This window comes from Pelophylax lessonae (assembly GCF_965119305.1).
Source record: "Pelophylax lessonae genome assembly, chromosome: 6".
Taxonomy (NCBI): domain Eukaryota; kingdom Metazoa; phylum Chordata; class Amphibia; order Anura; family Ranidae; genus Pelophylax; species Pelophylax lessonae.
This window is the reverse complement of record NC_138773.1, coordinates 226,525,322-226,543,392: the sequence shown is the minus strand read 5'-3', so window position 1 is coordinate 226,543,392 and position 18,071 is coordinate 226,525,322.

Sequence of the window (18,071 nt, the reverse complement as noted above, 5' to 3'; positions counted from 1 at the left end):
GTGATGGGAACATTTTATGTTAAGAGGCACACTGATGTGCATATTTTATGTTAAGGGGCACTCTAATGGGCAAATTTTATGTTAAGGGGCACTCTACAAACTTTCTGAGTCATAGCATGGACTTGAGATTCGGACCTCGGCCCAAAGAAAATGTTAGCGACCGGACCTCCTTGAATTTTAATTCAATACCCCTGCACTAGACCATGAAAAGAGTAAGATTGCTGACATCATCATCATCGACGCATGGTCTGTATGTAGCAGCCATAGTTCAGCCATGTCCAGGACACTGTTTTTGTTTTATCCTGCTTGTTTTTGATACTTTTATAAATGCTATACTATAAGTCTTCATTTTGGCTCTGCTTTTAGTTAGCACTTGTTCCACACAGTCTTGCCATTTGCCTGGACACTGGTATTCAACACCATTTCTGGTTAGTGCTACATCAAGAAAATATCCTCAAAGGGAACGCTCTTGAGCGGTGAATTGTGGGGACCTGGTTATTGCCATTGTGCCTGTTTGCTGTTCACACGATGTGTAGCCATCTGGTCTGGTGAGTGCATTGGATTGGTGGTGGTGTACATGTGGGATCTTTGCATACATATACACACCTCTTTTTTTATATAATATTATTTTTGATTTATTTCACATCTTTTTCTTAAATGCTACACTATATATATCATTTTTATATTTGGGGAGCACTTGTCCCTATTCTAGTCCTGCCATCTGTCTGCTGCTTCCATTGATGAAGTAGTCTACTTGCTGCCATCTCCCAGGGGATATCTCCTTAACCACTTCTTGACCAGTAGGTTTTACCCCCTTAATGACCAGGCCATTTTTTTTGCGATTTGGCACTGCGTTACTTTAACTGACAATTGCGCTGTACCCAAATTAAATTGATGTCCTTTTTTCCACACAAATGGCACTTTCTTTTGGTGGCATTTGATCACCTGTGAGATTTTTATTTTTTGCGCTTTAATCAAAAAAAGAGCAACAATTCTGAAAAAACAAAACAAAAAAAAAAAAGAATATTTTTCTCACTCTGCTATTCAATATTCCCAATAGAAAATGTAAAAATCTAATGTTTTCATCATTTTAGGCCAATTTGTATTCAGCTAAATATTTTTAGTTAAAAAAACCCCAATAAGCGTATTTTGATTGGCTTGCGCAAAAGTTATCATGTCTACAAACTAGGGGAAGGATTTATGTCATTTTTTATTTATTTATTTAATAATTTACTAGTAATAGCGGCGTTCTGCGATTTTTTTGCGGGACTGCAAAATTGCGGCAGACAGATCGGACCCCTAACTGACATTTTTGACACTTTTTTGGGGGCCAGTGACATTACTACAGTAATTAGTGCTAAAAATATGCACAATTACTGTAATAATGACACTGGCAGGGAGGGGGCTAACCCAGGGGCAATCAAAGGGTTAAGTGTAAGCCTAGGGGGTGTTTTCTAACTGTGAGGGGGATGGGCTTGTGGAATCAACTCTAAATAGGAGGATCACAGGTGCCCTGTGTTCATTCCAGAGAGAAAACCGGTCTGCTGTGTTTACAACAGCAGACCATTGTTCTCTCTCCATGGGGAGCGATCGTGGGTGTCTGGCGGCAATCGTGGCCGCCGGCTCCGTGGATCAGCTTCCCCGCTGCCTAATGGGGTCGCTTGCTGCCACGAACCGACCTACCTATACATCGGTTTGCGCAGCCGAGCCATCCGGTCCAGAAGTGGTTAAATGGCAACTGACGGAACCGCTAGCAACCTCTAGAGTAGTGATGGAGAACCTTGACACCCCAGATGTTCTGAAATTACATTTCCCATCATGCTCACCTACACTGCAGAGTGTATCATGGAAAATGTATCAAAGTAATAAGAAAAGCCGGCACACGAATGCTTCCTTTTAATGTGATTTATTCCAGCATGACAGCAGTGTACAACATGGTAAAATTCTAACGCATTTTGGCCATAGTCTTACTCATAGCATACAAAAATATAATAAAACCAGACATATATAAGTACAAAACAGCCCTGTCAAATGGACGAAAAATACACATTGGGAATGCAGAGAAATCATTAACCATAGACATATCTTAATCATGTGATCGTTTCAAAAAAAGGTTAATATCCAATCTACTGTTCATTCCATTGGTGCTCTAGTATTGAGACTGTGTATCCACCACACCTAGCGTTGCAGCAAGATGCGATGTGTGTCACCTCCTCTGGCTGGTTTTTTAACCACTTAAGCCCCGGAAGATTTTACCCCCTTCCTGACAAGGGCCTATTTTGCGATTCGGCAATTGCGCGGTCGTGCGACGCTGTACCCAAATTAAATTGACGTCCTTTTTTTCCCACAAACAGAGCTTTCTTTTGGTGGTATTTGATTACCTGTGTGATTTTTTGATCATGCGCTATAAACAAAAAAATAGCGACAATTCAGCAAAAATAACAATATTTTTCAAATTTTTTATATGAAATTCCCAAAATAAAATGTAAAAATCAAATTTTTTTAACATTTTAGGCCAATTTGTTTTCTGCTACATATGTTTGGTAAAAAAAAATTGCAATAAGCGTATTTTGATTGGTTTGCGCAAAAGTTATTGCGTTTACTAACTAAGGGAAAGATTTTTGTCTTTTTTTTTTTTAACGAGTAATGGCGGTGATCTGCGATTTTTTTTGCGGGACTGCGACATTGTGGCAGACAGATCAGACCCTTGACTGACATTTTTGACACTTTTGGGAGTACCAGTGACATTACTACAGTAATCAGTGCTAAAAATATGCACTGTTACTGTAAAAATGACACTGGCAGGGAAGGGGTTAACTTTATTGGAGAAGGAGGGGCTAAGTGTGTCCCTAGGGGCGTGCTTCTAACTATGAAGGGATGTGGCTGTTTGTGTAACAACAGAGAAATATGATCCTGCATAGCAGGACAGTATGATCTCTGTTCTTACACAGGGGAGAATGACAGGTGGCTTTGTTTACATTAGCCGCCTGCCTTTTTCCCTCTCCACCCGACAATCGCGAGTGACTAGCGGACATCGGGTCCGCCGGTCACACTCACAGGGGGGTCCGCGAACGAGTGGGGGCTGGAGCGCTCCTCCGGCGGCACGCGCTCGCCTCCTAGAAACTCACAGGCTAGTGACGTACCCCTACGTCACTTTGCCTGTGAGGGGCTGACTGCCGCCGTATATAGTCGTGCGGCAGTCGGCAAGTGGTTAACCTGTTCCAAGCCACAGAAAGAAAAAGATTTAAGATTCCCTGCATGTATCTCTCATTTCACCATACGGTAGAGCTAGGGTGAGTTTGCATCTATCCTATTTTGAATCTGTCCTATACCCACTCCCGCAGTACAGATTAAGAGACTTCAATCTTGGAAATCTGAGTGCAGCTTTCTATTCATATAATAACATACAAAAGCATGAATATACACCAGGATGGAAACATTGAAGGGAGTGACCAGTCAGAGACCATACACACAATCTTTACCATTCCAAAGCAGCGTATGAAGTCATCCCAAGTCTTTAAAAGAGAGGATAATTCATTACCAACGGAGCCTTCATGCAAAACTATCTTTGAGAAACTAAGGACTTTAATGCGGAAAGAAATTAGAGTATGGTGGGATCACATGGGCCTACAGAAAAACATTGAAGAGGATATGATGCCGAGAGGTTTGAGAATTAAGAAAATACCATCAATAGTCTACTCTGATCATTTCCAGGTGGAGTGGAATGATATCCTTACATTATGCTCTAAGAAACTCATGAACCTCATCATGACATATGAAGAAAAACTCCTCCTGGAAATAAATCAAGAAATCACATCTCTCAAGAACTCCATTAAACAATTTTGCACCTTGCCTTCATTTCATATGATCTGTTAAATCAAGATTTAAAAAAGAAATTACAAAATTTAGAATCAGAGATTATGGAGACTGCATTCACAATGTGTATTTTTTGCTTTTTCTTTTTCTTTTCTTTCCTTTCTTGAAACTGGCTTCAACATCCCACATGTGTGTTTTTCAATTATCTTAATTGCAATCAAGAATATACCACCCCTATTTGACAGGGCTGTTTTGTACCTATATAAGTCTGATTTTATTATATTTTTGTATGCTATGAGTAAGGCTACGGCCGAAACGCGTTAGCATTTTACTATGGTGTACACTGCTGTCATGCTGGAATAAATTGCATCAAAAGGAAGCATTCATGTGCCGGCTTTTCTTATTACATGGAAGCACTTGCATGCATCTGGACACTGCAGCCTGAGCACCGACACTCATGGTTCCACATTCATTTCACTATGCGGTAGAGCTAAGGTGAGTTTGCATCTATTCATGGGAAATATAGTTCCAAAACATCTGGGGTGCCAAGGTTCGCCATCACTGCTCTAGAGAGTCTTTGTCAAACAGGGCTTTGAGGAACCCTAGGATTCCTCCTGAGATCGCTAAGGGTTCCTTGAGGAACAATGCAATGTTTGCCTCTCAGATAAGTAACCACTGACACCATTAATCTCTTTAGCTATTTTTACAGGATGGATTATTTCCAATGAGCACACGAGTAAGAAGCATTCTTCTCAGTGATCATTACTTTAATGTACAGTGGATTGTGGATATAGTGAATATTAGCAGGGGAAAATGATTTCAAGAGTTTCCCTGTGTTAAAAAGTTTGAGAACGGCTGCTCTCCAGGAACCTTGGTTTTCAATGGTTGTAGAACATGTACTATAATTTTGGTGAAGAAAAAGTGCTCAGGGGTGTTTAGTATCAGTTCTGATATATAAAAAAAATACAAAAAAATTATAAATAATACAAGCGACATGCAAATAATAAATATATTCCCTTCAAACAAAAGTAATTCCTTTGAGCTTTTCAAAAGAAATATATATATATATATATATATAAAAAGAAGTAAAACGAGATAAAATGGCGCTGCCTATTAAAAAGTAAATATATACTATTGTGGAAGGGGTTAAAATATCGTGTAATAAAATACTAGTGTGCAATTAAATGTAAAACACTGTGAATAAACCTATATAAAAATGTTGTATGAAAAATTATAAGAAAATTGTCCAAACATTAGTTTATAAAATAAATAGAGATAAAAATAGACAGATAAGTTGTGAGCATAAAGTGATGTGTGCAATCAATAAAATTACAATAACAAAGTGCCAGTGTAATAATATCCAGTGAAAACACCAAAAATATTATATATATATATATATTAACTCAAAGAAAGAAGTCCAAAATCAGTCCATAAAGTGCTTGCAAAAAAGTGCTTCATAAACCAATAGTGATTCAATATTATTCGGGGGGTGATCCGGGTGATAGGTGTAGGGTGAAGAAAAAACATGCACCCCTCCAGTATATCCCGCACTCACCAGAGATATATACCCCTACAGGGGTAATAAGCTTTAGGATAATAGCCTCTTTCCTACGGATCCTAGTAGTGGGCTCTTAGGTGGAAAATATCCCTGGGTGTCTCCTCTCAGCGCGGTCAGATGTTGCCAATACACAAGATCACCATAATATTCCTCTCTCAAATGTAGGGAGATATCCCGAGGTAGTATATAAAAAGGAAGACCTCATATAGTGATGTACCGTTTAATTTATTTACTAGGCATAAAATCAAGAATCGTACTCACATTTGAACGAGGTAAAAGTGAGTACGATTCTTGATTTTATGCCTAATTAATGGTGAGTGCGGGATATACTGGAGGGGTGCATGTTTTTCTTCACCCTACACCTATCACCCGGATCACCCCCCGAATAATATTGAATCACTATTGGTTTATGAAGCACTTTTTGACAAGCACTTTATGGACTGATTTTGGACTTCTTTGAGTTATAATATATATATATATATATATATATATATATATATATATATATATATATATATATTTTTGGTGTTTTCACTGGATATTATTACACTGGCACTTTGTTATTGTCATTTTATTGATTGCACACATCACTTTATGCTCACAACTTATGTGTCTATTTTTATCTCTATTTATTTTATATACTAATGTTTGGACAATTTTCTTATAATTTTTCATACAACGTTTTTATATAGGTTTATTCACAGTGTTTTACATTTAATTGCACACTAGTATTTTATTGCACGATATTTTAACCCCTTCCACAATAGTATATATTTACTTTTTAATAGGCAGCGCCATTTTACCTCGTTTTACTTCTTTATTGTACGATATAGCCCATTGGACTATATTTTGGGGTAGGCTGCAGCCTAACTTACATCCATAAGCGCAGAATTTTTATCTCTTTTATATATATATATATATATATACACAGTGCCTCGCGAAAGTATTCGGCCCCCTTGAATTTTGCGACCTTTTGCCACATTTCAGGCTTCAAACATAAAGATATAAAACTGTAATTTTTTGTGAAGAATCAACAACAAGTGGGACACAATCATGAAGTGGAACGAAATTTATTGGATATTTCAAACTTTGTTAACAAATATAAAACTGAAAAATTGGGCGTGCAAAATTATTCAGCCCCTTTACTTTCAGTGCAGCAAACTCTCTCCAGAAGTTCAGTGAGGATCTCTGAATGATCCAATGTTGACCTAAATGACTAATGATGATAAATAGAATCCACCTGTGTGTAATCAAGTCTCCGTATAAATGCACCTGCACTGTGATAGTCTCAGAGGTCCGTTTAAAGCGCAGAGAGCATCATGAAGAACAAGGAACACACCAGGCAGGTCCGAGATACTGTTGTGGAGAAGTTGGATTTGGATACAAAAAGATTTCCCAAGCTTTAAACATCCCATGGGGCAATGTGCAAGCCATAATATTGAAATGGAAGGAGTATCAGACCACTGCAAATCTACGAAGACCTGGCCGTCCCTCTAAACTTTCAGCTCATACAAGGAGAAGACTGATCAGAGATGCAGCCAAGAGGCCCATGATCACTCTGGATGAACTGCAGAGATCTACAGCTGAGGTGGGAGACTCTGTCCATAGGACAACAATCAGTCATATACTGCACAAATCTGGCCTTTATGGAAGAGTGGAAAGAAGAAAGCCATTTCTTAAAGATATCCATAAAAAGAGTTGTTTAAAGTTTGCCACAAGCCACCTGGGAGACACACCAAACATGTGGAAGAAGGTGCTCTGGTCAGATGAAACCAAAATCAAACTTTTTGGCAACAATGCAAAATGTTATGTTTGGCATAAAAGCAACACAGCTCATCACCCTGAACACACCATCCTCACTGTCAAACATGGTGGTGGCAGCATCATGGTTTTGGCCTGCTTTTCTTCAGCAGGGACAGTGAAGATGGTTAAAATTGATGGGAAGATGGATGGAGCCAAATACAGGACCATTCTGGAAGAAAACCTGATGGAGTCTGCAAAAGACCTGAGACTGGGACGGAGATTTGTCTTCCAACAAGACAATGATCCAAAACATAAAGCAAAATCTACAATGGAATGGTTCACAAATAAACATATCCAGGTGTTAGAATGGCCAAGTCAAAGTCCAGACCTGAATCCAATCGAGAATCTGTGGAAAGAACTGAAAACTGCTGTTCACAAACGCTCTCCATCCAACCTCACTGAGCTCAAGCTGTTTTGCAAGGAGGAATGGGCAAAAATTTCAGTCTCTCGTTGTGCAAAACTGATAGAAGCATACCCCAAGCGACTTACAGCTGTAATCGCAGCAAAAGGTGGCGCTACAAAGTATTAACTTAAGGGGGCTGAATAATTTTGCACGCCCAATTTTTCAGTTTTTTATTTGTTAAAAAAGTTTGAAATATCCAATAAATTTCGTTCCACTTCATGATTGTGTCCCACTTGTTGATTCTTCACAAAAAATTACAGTTTCATATCTTTATGTTTGAAGCCTGAAATTTGGCAAAAGGTCGCAAAGTTCAAGGGGGCCGAATACTTTTGCAAGGCACTGTATGTATATATATTAAAAACCTCTTTTGAAAAATTATATAATTACTGTATATAATTAAAATAGAGAAAGCAATATTAGTAATACTTGGATTACGAACAGGAGACATGCTGTAAAGGAAGAGAATATTTTAGGATTATTTAGGTGTTTTTAAATGTATAATTGCCGGGTAATACAGATGTGCTGTATGTGGTTAATGTATTTACAGTTTCTGCCAAATTAATACATTTTATGTTTGTGCTCTTGTTTTGGATTGGGACCAATCCATTACACTCTCTGCAAAAAGAGCTTTTATAATATGTATATATACAGTGTAAAAGATTTAGTTTACATTGTATTTCCTTTGAAAGACGGATGTGGTCCAATTATTTACTGATTAATGAAAACATCCCTTTATATATACACAGCATTTTTTTTCAACTTAAATAAATGAAAGAATACTCATAGTACACACAGATGTAGAGACAAGCCACAAAGGAAAAGATTTCAAATCAGCCATGGTGTCTACATTTGGAAAGACTGTTCTATCTACTTGTATACGTATCTGTCCTTCTTTATTGTTCAGCTAACCTTGAAATAGCAAAAAGTCTTCCCGAGGTCTTGGAACATTAGGATTTTTTCTTCCAGTAAAGATGCCACTTCGCCTGCTGGAAGTTTATTAAATCTTCAGTCCATCATGGAGCCTCAGTTTACTGCCAGAGAACCTGCCTTACAGCTGGTCCTCATGGCTTTCTGATCATGTGCCTCAGCAATGATATGATCATTTGTAAAGCGGTGAGTGGGTCAGGAAGTCTTCCTAAGGTCTGAACATTTTGCAAGTTATGAGTATCTGACTAAAGTGACAGTATAGTGTATTTTAGGCAGGAACATGCACAATATTGTCAAAAGTATTGGGACATCTAATTTTACACGCACATGAATTTAAATGGCATCCCAGTCTTAGTCCATAGGGTTCAATATTGAGTTGGCCCACACTTTGCAGCTATGACAGCTTCAACTCTTCTGAGAAGGCTGTCCACAAGGTTTAGGAGTGTGTCTATGGGAATGTTTGATCATCTTCTTTTTTGTGAGGTCAGGTACTGATGTTGGACGAGAAGGCCTGGCTCGCAGTCTCCAGTCTAATTCATGTTCTATCGGGTTGAGGTCAGGCCAGTCAATTTCCTCCACCCCAAATTCGCTCACCCATGTCTTTATGGACCTTGAATTGTGCACTGGTGCGCAGTCATTTGGTGGAGGGGGGATTATGGTGTAGGGTTGTTTTTCAGGGGTTGGGCTTGACCCCTTCCTGTTCCAACATGACTGTGCACCAGCGCACAAAGCAAGGTCCATAAAGGCATGGATGGGCAAGTTTGGTGTGGAGGAACTTGACTGGCCTGTTCAGAGTCCTGACCTCAACCCGATAGAACACCTTTGCGATGAATTAGAGCAGAGACTGCGAGCCAGGTCTTCTCGTCCAACATCAGTGCCTGACCTCACAAAGGCACTTCTGGAAGAATGGTCAAACATTCCCATAGACACACTCCTAAACCTTGTATACAGCCTTCCCAGAAGAGTTGAAGCTGTTATAGCTGCAAAGGGTAGGCCAGATCAATATTGAACCCTACGGATTAAGACTGGGATGCCATTAAAGTTTATGTGAATGTAAAGGCAGGCGTCTCAATACTTTTGACAATATTGTTTATTTTAGGTTGTTAATGTTATGATACCCAGATGTATTTATCAATGTAATCACCATGCTTGTTGTACTTTGTACAATTTTCATTTTTGTATTACATACACAAATCTAAATTTGTAAATCAGCTGAAACATTTTATTAAAACCAAAAAAATCTGTTCTTTCTAATCCATCTGGTTAGAGTCATAGTTCAGCTTTACAAAATATTCACAAATTGCTGCTTACCTTTTTTTAGATGCTCTTTTCAGGAAACTCCCACAATGAAAAATTCTATTAGTTCTCTTTGTTTATGGGTGGAGCTGTGTTTGCCATAATTAACTCTGTCAGTAGTGTGCAGGAAGATTTCTATTGCCTGTTGAACACTGTGGGATTGATTTATTAAAACTGGAGAGTGCAAAATCTGGTGCAGCTGTGCATGGTAGCCAATCGGCTTCTAACTTCAGCTTGTTCAATTAAGCTTTGCCAAAAAAAATCCTGAAAGCTGATTGGTTTCTATGAGAGCTGCGCCAGAATATATTACCCAGCTGTGTTAAATACAGTTAGATTGTTAAATCCAGCCCTATCTTTAGTTTTGAATGTAAAACATTTGCTAATGCTGGGGACGGACAATCTTTGTTCCTCCTTATAAGATGTAAATACATACATGCCATAACAACACAAAAAAAATATAATTTAGCAACCATTAGATGACAAACATGAGTAAGGCAAGAAAGACAAATTACTTTATTTTCAATCATATAATTCAAAAATGTGTTCTATTCGATGTTATTATTTGTGTATAGCATGTACAGTACATGAGGTGTGACAAACCAATCCTAAAAAGAAGTCCAAGACTTTTAGTATATGTGTCTACCGCACACCTGGGCACTCAAATTGGGGCAAAAACAGCTGTTGCTAGCTGTAAATTAGTAGCCTAAGTTTTTATAAACACCGGTTTGGTCCACAGTGTCTTTGTGCATCAACAGCTTATTTTTCATGCAAATGACTTTAATTGGATCACTTTGTCATTTGTACAGTATGTAAATTACTCTGCTACGCATTGTGGCAAAAAAATCAGGAGGTCCCCATGAGACAAGAAGTTACAGTTTAGGTCCAATAAGTGACAGATTAGATTGTGCAATGAATAGAATCAAATAGAATGAATAGAATCTCTTGCTCATTTCTCTCAGGAAACAAAGGAGTGATGTTTTCACTTTATGGTTAATTAAATCTACTTAATGCAGTTAATTGCTTCAGTTTCATGCCAACATGTGCAGGTGCTCCTGCTGTTGGGTGGTCACACAGGGGGAAGGAGGGGGGAGGAAGAGAGACATTAATGATGTGATTTCACAAGGCAGGATACACTGACTTGTTGAGGAAGTCATTAAATAGAAGGAAGCTGCTATTGGTGTCATCAGGCCCCGCGCCGCGGCCAGAAGTGAACCAATTTCTCTGATGTTGGTAAACTTCATCATGGAAAAATTTTTCTAGACGTGACTAAATATATATATTATATGTGGACCCAGGTTATATGGGCACTCAGGCAGGATATGGTAAAGAGGCTGTAGTTACGGGTCTGAAAGAGGTTGTAAACCCGTACAACTTTTTTTTTTTTTTTTTTTTTGGCAACCTGTAAGAGAAACACATAATGAGCTAGTATGCATCGCATACTAGCTCATTATGCAATACTTACCTTAGAACGAGCCCCCGCCGTGCAGCCCGCTTACCTGTATGACGGGCGACATGTCCAGTCGCCCGTCTTTCGGGATCGCGGCATCCGGCCATCTGATTGACCGGAGCCGCGGTGACGTCATTCCCGCGCACGCGCGCGGGAGCCGACACTCACGGCACGGGTCTCTGAAGAAACGGCACCAGCGGCTGTTCCTTCAGAGCGCATGCGCCAGTGACGTCACTGGCTGCATGTAAGGTAAATATCTCCTAAACGGTACATGTTTAGGAGATATTTACAGTACCTATAGGTAAGCCTTATCATAGGCTTACCTATAGGTAAAAGTGTCAGAGGAGGGTTTACTTCCTCTTGAAGGACTGTCACTTAAAGTTTATGTGTGGTCAAAAAATCAAAGCAGAGCCTGCCTGTAAATTCACATTGTCCCTTTTAGCATCAAAAGATGCCTAGAGATCCTGCCAGGAATATAGGCTCTCCTTTCATGGGCTAACAAAGCTACCACTGCTGCATTTGAATGGTAAACAGTATTGTCTGCCTTGCATGTGAAGTCCATGTCTAGACTACAAGACATTAGCTATGTTGGCATGGTATTCTCTACTCACCTCTCTGACCCCAGTACTCATGGGAAGTGTAGTTCTGGGGCTGCCTGCACATCAAGGTGGCGCAGGAAATGCCTATGAAATGTACAGATGTGTTCCAAGCAGGAGCAATGACGTGAAGATACTTTTCACTCTGATGAAGAATATTGGAACAAAGCACACATGGTATTTGCACTTGTATTTAAAGTGGTTCTAAAGTCAAAAGTTTTTTCTTTTACCTTAATGCATTACCTGCATTAAGGTAAAAAAAAAACTTTCACTTGCTGTCTCCCCTTACCCCCCCCCCCAAATACTTACCGGAGTCCTTACTCAATCCAACACTGTGCCCATCTGCAGCAGAGTTGGTCTCTCTTCCTGGGATGTGTGTTTATAGATGGGCACAGTCCAGTACGGGAGTGTGACCACATGTGTGACCATAACGAGTGGCATGCTATGGTGGCACATGCAGAAGAGGCGGAGTGTAGAGCGCCAGCGGAGGACCCCAGAAGAGGAGGTAAGGGGACACTATATCCTTGCACAAAGCAGGTAAGTATAAGCCTCTTTTTTTATTTTAGGAGAAAAGATTTAGCCTTTACAGTCACTTTAAAGTATTATGCTATATATGACAATTAAGGTTAACAAGTGGCGCATAGCATAAAAAAACACCCATGGAAGGAGTGAATAAATAAATAACTATATGCAAAAGTCCATAAATAAATAGATAAATAATGCAAAGTTCATATGGGAGACATTCCTAATTTTAGCTGTCCACACACCACGTGAATGTGTAGCTCCCTGTTGATAATTCACTCACCAGATGACTAACAAATAATCACATATCCAGCAAGAGAGGAAGACCTCTTACAGGTTTAGTATCCAAATGATATTCACCAACTTCTGGCACTCATCCACTGGATGTTTGGAATCTTGTCAGTTTATTTGTATTTTTGAACGGATTTTCAGATTCCATCACTTCCTGTAGCTTGTATCAGCTTTCCCTTCCTGTAGGTCATTTCCCAGAAAGGTTTAATCAGTGTATTTCTTTGCACATAAATGCTTTTTTAACAAAAATTTTTTTGCAAATTTCTTTGCACATAAAAGCTAACAAAAATTTTTTACCTATAGAAACGTAATTTAAAGCAGAACTAAACAAACCTATTGACTTGTATATATCCTACATTCCTAACTAATACTCACTCCTGTCTACCAAGGATGGCTCTAAAGCCTAGTACACACGGGTCAATTGTCAGACAGCATTGGCCAGTTCAATAGAAACAGGCTGACAATCGGCCCGTGTGTACGGCAGCCGGTCCGACAGAGGCTGGCCTATCGGTAGGCTTCTGTCGAAGGGGCAGGACCATATAAAGGTCTGCCGATCTGCTCCCGATCACCAATGGCTAAGAGCGCTAACCAGAATGTTCTAGCGGGAGGGGGGCGTCCCCCTGTAAGAAGACAAAAGCACAGCAGGGGAGATCGCTGTACTAACATTGGATTCTTAGTACAGTGGCTCCGACCTGAGCTGTCAATTTGTTTGTTTTTAGTTCAACCAAACTAGTAGCGTGTACAAGGCTTAACCAAAAGCTTAACTAAATCCAAAACAAAAATAGTATACAATGTGGCTTAAAAAACATTAGATGTAGTGGCTGCCTTTTTTTAAGGTTTTTATTCATTTTATCCTTATGTTTTATTAGGCTAAATGAAAAAAAAAAAAAAAAAATGAACAAGCTTCTGCATCTACAAAAAAAAGATGGCCAGGAACTTTTTTATGTTCCAATAGCGGCAGTGCTTTAAGTGGCCCAAAAGAGGTGCCGGTACTCTATTATAGCCTATAAATGTTGTTGCCCCCGCCACCCCACATCAGGGTCCCCACAGAGCAACCCCCCCCCCCCCTGGCCTGGGCTGGGACTCCGGAGCAGGGGGACTCACTGGTGGTGACTGGTCTGGCTCTGCAGTGGGAAATATTCTGGGGGGGGGGGCAATTGAGGGTGCAGATGTCCAAAATGAGCGTACTGGTACGTTAAGGCGCACGGAGAGGTGGCGGTATGCTCAAGAGCCATATTTGGAAGTGGTGGTACTGAGTACCAGTGCATACCGGCCCACTTAAAGCACTGAATAGCGGCACCCAGCGTTGCCAGAGAATACACAGATCAGTGGCTTCATCTGACAATCATTGGATAGTTTTACAATATATTCCTCCATAAAATAATCAACTCTAGTCAAATCAGAGAGGCTACACAATGACTAAAATGTGGCCAGTCCAACTATGACACCAGTTATTCAAGGCAAGACAACAACATTCAAGGGCTTGAACAGTTAGTTAAGAGCTGACAGGTTCTACCAGAGTAATGCCTTAAATGTAGCATATATTGTCCATGTGCTAGTAGATAAAGGGTTCACATGACACTTTTTGAACATTTCTAACTTGAGCTTTCTTTTGGGAATCATTTAAATTGATAGGTATAGTTATTTTTTAACACTCTGCATGTTTAACTTGGTATATTTACTTGATTTTGTGACAACTACACCCAATACAGCAAAAAAAAAAAAAACACCACCTATTTACCTATATTGTTGATTATGTGACTCTGAAATAGCTGACATTTTAACTGGCAGAGACCACATCTGAGCGGATTTGACTGCTATTGGTTAGAACAGTGCTAGGGGGTCCAAGATATTGAAAGGCTGCAAGTTTTCTTTATTACCATACTGCATATGGGTAAGTACATATGGAGACCAGGAATGAACATTAGCCATGTGAGAACATTCCTTGGAGCCCCCCCATGTGTATACAGCCAAAAAGCAGTTATTATAATGAGATTTCTCACTTTAAGATCCAGAGCGCTGTTATAAAATTCAACATTCAGATCTTTTCCACAGCTGTGTAATTGTATAAACCAGTGGAACTTTTGTAGTGGGTGCTTGAGAAAGGAATTTCCATTTAAGAGCTAGAATCTAAAAGAATGCCTGTCAATCATGCAAGGTCCACATGAGTATTTCTGTCAACTTCACTGTATATTCATTTAAATAAGTGTTTCAAAAAATATTATATTGTTTGATACACACATCCAAATGTCTATCAATTTTATTTCTTGTTATCTGTAGGTATTACTATTCAGAGTAAATACACTTTTAATTCAAAATGGATTTAAAGCCCTAGAGTTAATTCTTTAGAGTCTAAAGAAATTCATGCCTTGGAATAGTAAATCTAGAATGACTTTGTGGAATGATATAACCTATGATATGTTCAAAAACCTCACTTTTTGTGTTAATGTTCTCCCTAAATTAATAAAAATGACCTGTAAATCATACATGGTACATGGGCCAATCGGCAGCTTTAATATCATACAAAAGTTCCCTAGCCAGCTCTGCTGATCTCATATGGACCATGTCTGCTGCATCACTTTCACTTACTAACAGCGAGCAATAATTCACAGATTAATAACTTGCAGCTGGAGCGCATCTACTCGTAACCTCCACATGTTCTTAAAAGAACAGGCTGGGTATCAGCTCCTCTCACACAGAGACTCCAAGTGATGTAGGGGTGTTATTTTGAGTACATATCATAGCCATTAAGAGAGGTCCTCCGTATAATCATCTGACAGTCATTGAAGAAGGAAAAACCATGAGCAGATGGTTTGAAAGCCAAGCATTTCAAAATTAGGTCTTCAAACATCAGCTAGGCCATATGTGTTTTCATCACAACCAGAAGTCTTCAGTCCCCACCCAGGAGTCATAGAGGTATATACACCATTATGTCTGCCTCAGAAAAATGTTATGGTTGGCTGTTTTTTTCATAAGCTATAAAGATCCTAATAAATGCATACACATACAAATGCATACACATACAAGTATTAAAATGGAAAAATAGGTAGTGGCAAAGTCTCTTAAAGCGGTAGTAAACTCTAATGACAAAAAAAAAAACCCTGCAAGACAAAGGCATAATGAGCTAGTATGCATCGCATACTAGCTCATTATGAAATACTTACCTTAAAACAAAGCCCCGACACGGACCCCCGGACACCGCTGTGGGAGCAGACATGATCCCACTGCGTCTCCTCCGGGATGACGTCACTCCCGCGAATGCGCGCGGGAGTAATTTTCCGGCAAGGAACTCTGAAGGTCCGCCGGACCTTCAGAGCGCATGCGCCGCACTCGTCATCGGCTGCATGCAGTGGTAATATCTCCTAAACCAGGGATCCTCAAACTACGGCCCTCCAGCTGTTGCAGAACTACACATCCCATGAGGCTTTGTAAAACTCTGACATTCACAGACATGACCAGGCATGATGGGAATTGTAGTTCCTGAACAGCTGGAGGGCCGTAGTTTGAAGACCCCTGTCCTAAACCGTGCAGGTTTAGGAGATATTAATTGTACCTACAGGTAAGCCTTATTATAGGCTTACCTGTAGTTAAAAGTAAAAAAAAGCGGTATACTACCGCTTTAAGGCAACCGCTTTTTTTTTCTTAAAAGTAAGGACCACCCTTATTAAAAGATATCCATCCCCAAACTGAATGCTAATGAGATGTAAAAGCAGTAGTTAATGCAGTATTGTATACATTAAAAAAACATGAAATATATTTAGAATGTACTAATGTAAATTGGAGAACTTTTATATCATTTTTCTGTAATCCCCTGATTTGGAGCACTCTGATGGAGGGTATCGGAGCCAAGTAAATTCTGCTGCATTCACATGTGGTGACATGGAAAATGCTGAAATATGACCTCATCAGTCTGTATTGGGTAACTGTAGTAGAGAAAAGTGAGATCATCAAACTGGCCATGCTGTCTGCTAGGGCTGATCCCGTCTGTTTTTTTTGTAGTTCACTTTAAAGTATATTTCTACTTTTGCAGCCAAATTTGAGAAGCCCCCACTATAAGTTTGTTATGTGTTCACATTCACACAGCCTACCTAAAAATATTTTTAAAAAAGTATTTCTCACTTTTCTAGGAGTTACTTTGGGGCAGAGTTAAACACAGGACTCTATGGGCAGCTTCTGTTGCTTAGAATAGGTGGCAATATATGAAAAAAAGGGACAAAGCAAGGGACAGTTTTTTAGTTTTTTTTACATTCTATTTAGAACCCAAATCTCTTTATTTGGACAGACAGTGGTCAAACCAAGGCTTGAGGCACCAAAGCAACCCCCTGTATATATATTAAGGGATGGAGGCAACCTATATTGCTTTAGCTACCTAGAGATCAAACCCCCCCCCCCCCCCACCACCAATGAGACCTGTCAACACAGTGCAAGAGAGAAGAAAACAGGCGCCGCTGAATGTAGCAACAGAGTTTATTACATGACACACGATAATAGTAACTCACATACTCACGCGTTTTGGAGCATGCGCACTCGGCTCCTTCTTCAGGCGACTGAAGAAGGAGCCGAGTGCGCATGCTCCAAAACGCGTGAGTATGTGAGTTACTATTATCGTGTGTCATGTAATAAAGTCTGTTGCTACATTCAGCGGCGCCTGTTTTCTTCTCTTTTGCTGCCAGGGGGATTTCCTGTTTTCTGCCTGCCAGAGCTGCCCTGATTTTTAGCAATATTTGAGAAGTCCGGTTTGCCACAGCCCCTGATCATCTAGCTGTCTTGCACCTGGTGTACACCCCTTTGGCACTAGCGCCCAACACCCTTCTCCCTGTCAACACAGTGCAGACATGGTTAAAGCAGAACTCCAGGAAAAAATGTTATTCTCCCATGCAGTGGGGCTCTGCCTGCACTGCATGGGTTAACTGCTAGTTTTGTCTAGGGGCGCAAAGGGAAAGCTGTACTTACCCAGTCCTTCGATCCTCAAGAAAATTGCACTCCCCCATATCCAGTCATGCGGTTGTCAGGTCAGCTGATTAGGTAAGTACAGTATATCTCCGCTCCCCAATCCCCTAGACGAAAACAAAACATTTTACCAGAGTTCTTCTTTAACCTCCTTGGCGGTATTCCCGAGTGTGGCTCGGGGTGTAATTTCAGTGCCATTAGCGGTAACCCCGACCCACACTCGGGGTACCGCCAGGGAGCATCGCTGCATCCTGGAAGAGGTTACTTACCTTGTACCCAGTATCCCGCAATGTATTCCTGCAGCATATGGCGGCCGGATCTTCCGCCTGATGCTCTGTGCCCCGGCTTCCGTTCCCTGCAGCAGTGGGGTGGAACCGGCGACAAATTTGAAAAGTAAAACACACAAACACACTGATATATTGTAATCCTATTGGATTACATTACTAAATAAAATAAATTGAC